This window comes from Acanthaster planci, unplaced genomic scaffold, assembly GCF_054643075.1.
Source record: "Acanthaster planci isolate LZ-2023a unplaced genomic scaffold, COTS_SCS Contig265, whole genome shotgun sequence".
Taxonomy (NCBI): domain Eukaryota; kingdom Metazoa; phylum Echinodermata; class Asteroidea; order Valvatida; family Acanthasteridae; genus Acanthaster; species Acanthaster planci.
The window spans coordinates 5,001-12,500 of NW_028257883.1; positions in this window are offsets into that span (position 1 = coordinate 5,001).

A 7,500-nucleotide genomic window follows, 5' to 3' on the forward strand; every position below is an offset into this window, starting at 1 on the left:
AGATGTTGCTGCTCGGGGGCAGCGGAGAGCCCGCCGCTCTCCGAGGGGTCCTGGCTCCCCTCTCTCTCCCTCGCTCTCTTCCCGCTCGCTCGTCCGCAGCGGGCCGGGCTGCACCATCGCACCTCCCGTCCCGGGGTCCGACAGAAACGGCGACCCCGGGAGCGACCTTTCCCACACCTCTTCAGCAAGGCCGGGCGGGCCTGGCCGACGCTCTTCCGGGCAAGAAGGGTCGGCCGGCCGCGCCGAGTAACGCCGTTGGCGGAGCGCCCGGCGGGCCTCCCGGCGGGGCGGCGGACCGCCACTTTTTTTCCGCACCTCCCGTCCCGGGTCTCTCCGGCAGGGCCAGCCGCGGCCCGGGAGCGGCCTCTTCGACACCTCTTAGCAAGGCCGGGCGGGCCTGGCCGACGCTCTTCCGGGCAAGAAGGGTCGGCCGGCCGCGCCGAGTAACGCCGTTGGCGGAGCGCCCGGTGGGCCTCCCGGCGGGGCGGCGGACCGCCACTTTTTTCTCCGCACCTCCCGTCCCGGGTCTCTCCGGCAGGGCCGGCCGCGGCCCGGGAGCGGCCTCTTCGACACCTCTAAGCAAGGCCGGGCGGGCCGGCCGACGCTCTTCCGGGCAAGAAGGGTCGGCCGGCCGCGCCGAGTAACGCCGTTGGCGGAGCGCCCGGTGGGCCTCCCGGCGGGGCGGCGGACCGCCACTTTTTTTCCGCACCTCCCGTCCCGGGTCTCTCCGGCAGGGCCGGAAGCGGCCCGGGATCGGCCTGTCCGACACCTCCTCGGCAAGGCCGGGCGGGCCTGGCCGACGCTCTTCCGGGCAAGAAGGGTCGGCCGGCCGCGCCGAGTAACGCCGTTAGCGGAGCGCCCGGAGGGCCTCCCGGCGGGGCGGCGGACCGCCACTTTTGTTCCGCACCTCCCGTGCCGGGTCTCTCCGGTGCGGGGCTTGTCCAGACCCCAGGGGGAATAGCACCGAAGGCTCCGGCTCAACCGCGTGGGAATCTCTATAGACTGTATGGACAATATATGGCTGTACTGATTTGAGGCAGCTCGATCGGAGCTCGAGACCACCCTCCCCCTATAAATAGGCAAACCAGGGAGTGGGGGTTAAGGTCCAAAATGCTCTCATTGAAATACGCACGTTTTGGGCCCAACCTGTCCCGGCGCAAAGCCCTCTCAGGGGCCTTGGGTGGGCCGGCGGGCCGATTGACGGCAGGCCCGGAGGCGCCCGGCCCGCTCTCCGCGGGCGACCCCGGACATCCGAACCTCTCGGACCAGGTTTTCCGAAGAAGGCGATTCACCGCGCCGCACCACCCGCCCAGCCGGCCTCAAGCCGTTTTCGCCCCGGGAGGCGTGTCGGAAATGCACGGCTTAAGGGGGGCCGCGTGCGGCTGCGGCGAGTTTTTTTTTCGCCAGGACGGCAATCGGCCGCCCCGCAGCACCAGTCCCCGCCGCTCCGGAGCCGGGCTCGTCCAGACCCGAGGGGGAATCGCTCCGGTGCCTTGGGCTCCGCCGTGCGGGAATGGCCGCATCGTGTGGACGATGGGATGGGCTGTACTGATATCCGGCTCGAGACCATCCTCCCCCCTATAAATAGGCAAACCAGGGAGTGGGGGTTAAGGTCCAAAACGCTCTCATTGAAATACGCACGTTTCGGGCCCAACCTGTCCCGGCGCAAAGCCCTCTCGGAGGCCTTGGGTGGGCCGGCGAGCCGACGGACGGCAGGCCCGGAGGCGCCCGGCCCGCTCTCCGCGGGCGACTTCGGACATCCGAACCTCTCGGACCAGGATTTCCGAGGAAGGCGATTCACCGCGCCGCACCACCCGCCCCGCCGGCCTCCAGCCGTTTTCGCCCGAGGAGGCGTGTCGGAAATGCACGGCTTTAGGGGGGCCGCGTGGGGCTGCGGCGGTGTTTTTTTTTTCCTCCCCGAGACGGCAGTCGGCCGCGCCGCACCACCAGCCCCCGCCGGCCCGGCGCCGTTTTCGCCCGGGGAAGCGTGTCGGAAATGCACGGCTTGAGGCGGAGGACGTGCGGCGGTTTTACCCGAGGATGACGATGCACCGCGCCGGGCCGACCGTCCCGCCGCTCCGGAGCCGGTTTCGCCCGAGGAACCGCTGTGGAGCCTCCACGGTGTCGGAAATGCACGGCTTGAAGGGGACGACGCGCGGCTGCGGCGGTTTTCCCACAGGACGCCAATTCACCGCGCAGCACCGACCGAGCTTCGACGAACAACCAGACGACGGAACACTACAGACACTGCTCTCCCCACTTGTTCGGTGGCATGCGGCTCTACTGAAGCTTCCGCATTCCCGCTGCCTCTTTTTATAAGCGGGGACCATTGTGAAGCCCGCGTTTGTGATGCAAAATCGGTCTTTTCGTTGCCGGGCGACAGACAAAGGCCGATTACCATATACGCGGGTCTGCCTTCTTTCACCGTGTTCGCTCGAGCGTGGGCCCGGAACAATGGCCGAAAAGCGGGCAGAGGATCTGAGTTATTACGGCGGCTACGGCCGCCCCGGGCTGGGAAGGCTGCTCTAATTCCCTACTACCGCACCAGCGGTTGCCCGTTCCGGGGGCCGGCCAACGTCATTCCGTTCACCGCGCCGCCCCGGAGCTCGGGGCCTCGGTCGTGTCGGAAACGCACGGCTTTGGCCGGGCGACGCGCGGCTGCGGCGGTTTTGCCGGGACGGCAATTCACCGTGCCGCCGCCGGGGAGCCGGGCTCCCGAGCTCGGGGTTCGGTCGTGTCGGAAATGCACGGCTCGAAAAGGACGACGCGTGGCTGCCCCGCCATGCTTGCGGCCGGAACTGAGCTCGCACCACCCGCCCCGCCCCGCCGGGATCGGCGGGGGAATCGTGTCGGAAACGCACGGCTTTGGGCGGGCGACGCGCGGCTGCGGCGGTTTTCCCGAGAGGGCAATTCACCGCGCCGCACCCACCGTGCCGCCGCCGGGGAGCCGGGCTCCCGAGCTAGGGGCTCGGTCGTGTCGGAAACGCACGGCCTCAGCGGGGCCGCGTGCGGTTTTCACCGGACGGGAATTCACCGCGAGGCACCGCGGGTCCCCTCGGGCCAGCGGGCCCGCCGCCCGGCCGGCCGGTGTCTCCTTCGCCGCACCGTCGGGGGGATTTCTCAGGCCGGGCCGGGGCCGCCGGGCCCGGCGGCGTGCCGCGCGCCGCCGGCGGCGGGCCTGGGACGGGCCAGGAAATCGGATCGGGGCCGGTCAAATTTTGGCCCTGCTGACGGAGACACCCTCCCCCCTATAAATAGGCAAACCAGGGAGTGGGGGTTAAGGTCCAAAACGCTCTCATTGAAATACGCACGTTTCGGGCCCAACAGACCCCGACGAGAGACGCTCTCGAGGGCCGGGGTGCCTCTATGACGCGTTCGCGGGTGGGGACGAGTCGGTTTTTGCGCCCGAGTCGGCTCGAAACCGGAGATCCGACATTTCGCGGACCACCAAGTCCGAGGAAGAAAACTCCAGCGGGGCGCCACGCCACGCCGCCCGTCCGGCGCCCGCGGCGGGACCGGCGCCGCCCGCTGCGAGACTGCTGCCCCGGGCCGGAGGCCCCGGTCCCTCCCCGCCCGGCCGCCCGCCCCGCCGCTCCCCCAGAGCCCTCCTGCCGGCTGTACCGCCCACCCCGCCTTTCCAGTGGGCCGGGGGCGGCCCTCTCGGCCTGGCGAGCCCGGCGGCCCGTCCCGGCGTTCGCGGGTGGGGACGAGTCGGTTTTTGCGCCCGAGTCGGGTCGAAACCGGAGATCCGACTTTTCTCGGACCACCAAGTCCGAGGAAGAAAACTCCAGCGGGGCGCCCCGCCACGCCGCCCGTCCGGCGCCCGCGGCGGGACCGTCGCCGCCCGCTGCGAGACTGCTGCCCCGGGCCGGAGGCCCCGGTCCCTCCCCGCCCGGCCGCCCGCCCCGCCGCTCCCCCAGAGCCCTCCTGCCGGCTGTACCGCCCACCCCGCCTTTCCAGTGGGCCGGGGGCGGCCCTCTCGGCCTGGCGAGCCCGGCGGCCCGTCCCGGCGTTCGCGGGTGGGGACGAGTCGGTTTTTGCGCCCGAGTCGGGTCGAAACCGGAGATCCGACATTTCGCGGACCACCAAGTCCGAGGAAGAAAACTCCAGCGGGGCGCCACGCCACGCCGCCCGTCCGGCGCCCGCGGCGGGACCGTCGCCGCCCGCTGCGAGACTGCTGCCCCGGGCCGGAGGCCCCGGTCCCTCCCCGCCCGGCCGCCCGCCCCGCCGCTCCCCCAGAGCCCTCCTGCCGGCTGTACCGCCCACCCCGCCTTTCCAGTGGGCCGGGGGCGGCCCTCTCGGCCTGGCGAGCCCGGCGGCCCGTCCCGGCGTTCGCGGGTGGGGACGAGTCGGTTTTTGCGCCCGAGTCGGGTCGAAACCGGAGATCCGACTTTTTCTCGGACCACCAAGTCCGAGGAAGAAAACTCCAGCGGGGCGCCCCGCCACGCCGCCCGTCCGGCACCCGCGGCGGGGCCGCCGCCGCCCGCTGCGAGACTGCTGCCCCGGGCCGGAGGCCCCGGTCCCCCCCCGCCCGGCCGCCCGCCCCGCCGCTCCCCCAGAGCCCTCCTGCCGGCTGTACCGCCCACCCCGCCTTTCCAGTGGGCCGGGGGCGGCCCTCTCGGCCTGGCGAGCCCGGCGGCCCGTCCCGGCGTTCGCGGGTGGGGACGAGTCGGTTTTTGCGCCCGAGTCGGGTCGAAACCGGAGATCCGACTTTTCTCGGACCACCAAGTCCGAGGAAGAAAACTCCAGCGGGGCGCCCCGCCACGCCGCCCGTCCGGCACCCGCGGCGGGACCGTCGCCGCCCGCTGCGAGACTGCTGCCCCGGGCCGGAGGCCCCGGTCCCTCCCCGCCCGGCCGCCCGCCCCGCCGCTCCCCCAGAGCCCTCCTGCCGGCTGTACCGCCCACCTCGCTTTTCAAGTGGGCCGGGGTCGGCCGCCTCGGCCCGGCGAACCCGGCGGCCCGTCCCGGCGCTCGCCGGTGGGGCCGAGTCGGTTTCTGCGCCCGAGTCGGGTCGAAACCGGAGATCCGACATTTCTCGGAACACCGAGTCCAGGGAAGATCTCTTCAGCGGGCGCCTCCGCAACGCCGACCGCCCGGCACCCGCGGCTGGACCGGTCCCCGCCCGCCCCGCGGCCGCTCGCGGCGGGGCACTGGCACCGACCTGGCAACTCGCCGCCCCGGCGCCGCTGCGCCGTAGCCCTCCTGCGGGCTGCACCCCCGACCCCGCTTTTCAATCAGGTCGGGGGGCGAGACCCCCGGGCCTCGCGGCAGGGGCAGCCCGTCCCGGCGCCCGCTCTCCGGTGGGGCCGAGTCGGTTTTTGCGCCCGAGTGGGTTCGATACCGGAGATGCCGCATTTTGCGGAACGCCAAGTCCCAAGAGGAAATCTTCAGCGGGCGCCCCCGCGACGCCGCCCGTCCGGCTCCCGCTGCGTAACTCTGTCACCGGGACCGACTTGGCAACTCGCCGCCCCGCCGCCGCTCCCCCGCAGCCCTCCTGCGGGGTATGCCGCCAACCCGGGATCTCCAGTCGGTCGGGGGCGGCCCCCCGAGACTCGACGCCCAGCAGCTCATCCCTTCGCTCCCGGCGGAGCCCTCCTGCGGGACACACCGCCGACCCCGCTTTTCAAGTCAGGTGGGGGGCCGGCCCCCTGAGACTCGCGGCCGGGCAGCCCGTCACGGCCGCCCGCTCGCCGGTGGGGCCGAGTCGGTTTCTGCGCCCGAGTCGGGTCCAACCCGGAGATCCCACATTTCTCAAAACACCGAGTCCCGGGAAGATCTCTCCAGCGGGCGCCCCCGCGACGCCGCCCGCCCGGCACCCGCGGCCCGACCGGTCCCCGCCCGCCCCGCGGCCCGTCGCGGCGGGACACTGGCACCGACCTGGCAACTCGCCGCCCCGGCGCCGCTGCGCCGTAGCCCTCCTGCGGGACAGGCCGCCGACCCCGCTTTTCAAGTCAGGTGGGGGCCGGCCCCCTGAGACTCGCGGCCGGGCAGCCCGTCACGGCAGCCCGCTCGCCGGTGGGGCCGAGTCGGTTTTTGCGCCCGAGTCGGGTCGAGACCGCAGATCCCGCATTCCGCGAAACGCCAAGTCCCGAGAGGAAATCTCCAGCGGGCGCCCGCGCGAGGCCGCCCGTCCGGCACCCGCCGCCGGTGGGGCCGAGTCGGTTTCTGCGCCCGAGTCGGGTCGCACCGGAGATCCCTTTTTTCCCCCCAACACCCAGTCCGTTGAAGATCGCATCAGCGGGCGCCCCCGCCACGTCGCCCGTCCGGCTCCCGCTGCGAGACTCCGTCACCGGGACCGACTTGGCAACTCGCCACCCCGCCGCCGCTCCCCCTGAGCCCTCCTGCGGGGTATGCCGCCAACCCGGGATTTCCAGTCGGTTGGGGGCGGCCCCCCGAGACTCGCCGCCCAGCAGCTCATCCCGTCGCTACCGGCGGGCCCTCCTGCGGGACACGCCGCCGGCCCGGGATTTCAAGTCGGGTCGGGGGGCCGGACCCCTCGGCCTCGCGGCCGGGCAGGCCGTCACGGCCGCCCGCTCGCCGGTGGGGCCGAGTCGGTTTCTGCGCCCGAGTCGGGTCGAGACCGGAGATCCCACATTTCTCAAAACACCGACTCCCGGGGAGATCTCTCCGGCGGGCGCCCGAGCGAGGCCGCCCGTCACGGCGCCCGCTCGCCGGTGGGGCCGAGTCGGTTTCTGCGCCCGAGTCGGGTCGAGACCGGAGATTCCCCCATTTCGCGAAACGCCAAGTCCCAAGAGGAAATCTTCAGCGGGCGCCTCCGCAACGCCGACCGTCCGGCACCCGCGGCCGGACCGGTCCCCGCCCGCCCCGCGGCCCCTCGCGGCGGGACACTGGCACCGACCTGGCAACTCGCCGCCCCGGCGCCGCTGCGCCGTAGCCCTCCTGCGGGACAGGCCGCCGACCCCGCTTTTCAAGTCAGGTGGGGGGGCCGGCCCCCTGAGACTCGCGGCCCGGCAGCCCGTCACGGCCGCCCGCTCGCCGGTGGGGCCGAGTCGGTTTCTGCGCCCGAGTCGGCTCGAGACCGGAGATCCAGCCTTTGGCCGAACACCGAGTCCCTTGAAGATCTCCTCAGCGGGCGCCCCCGCGACGTCGCCCGTCCGGCTCCCGCTGCGAGACTCTGTCACCGGGACCGACTTGGCAACTCGCCACCCCGCCGCCGCTCCCCAAGAGCCCTCCTGCGGGGTATGCCGCCAACCCGGGATTGCGAGTCAGTTGGGGGCGGCCCACTGAGACTTGCCGCCCAGCAGCTCATCCCGTCGCTACCGGCGGGCCCTCCTGCGGGACACGCCGCCGACCCGGGATTTCAAGTCGGGTCGGGGGGCCGGACCCCTCGGCCTCGCGGCCGGGCAGGCCGTCGCGGCGCCCGCTCGCCGGTGGGGCCGAGTCGGTTTCTGCGCCCGAGTCGGGTCGCACCGGAGATCCCTTTTTTTCCCCCCAACACCCAGTCCGTTGAAGATCTCCTCAGCGGGCGCCCCCGCCACG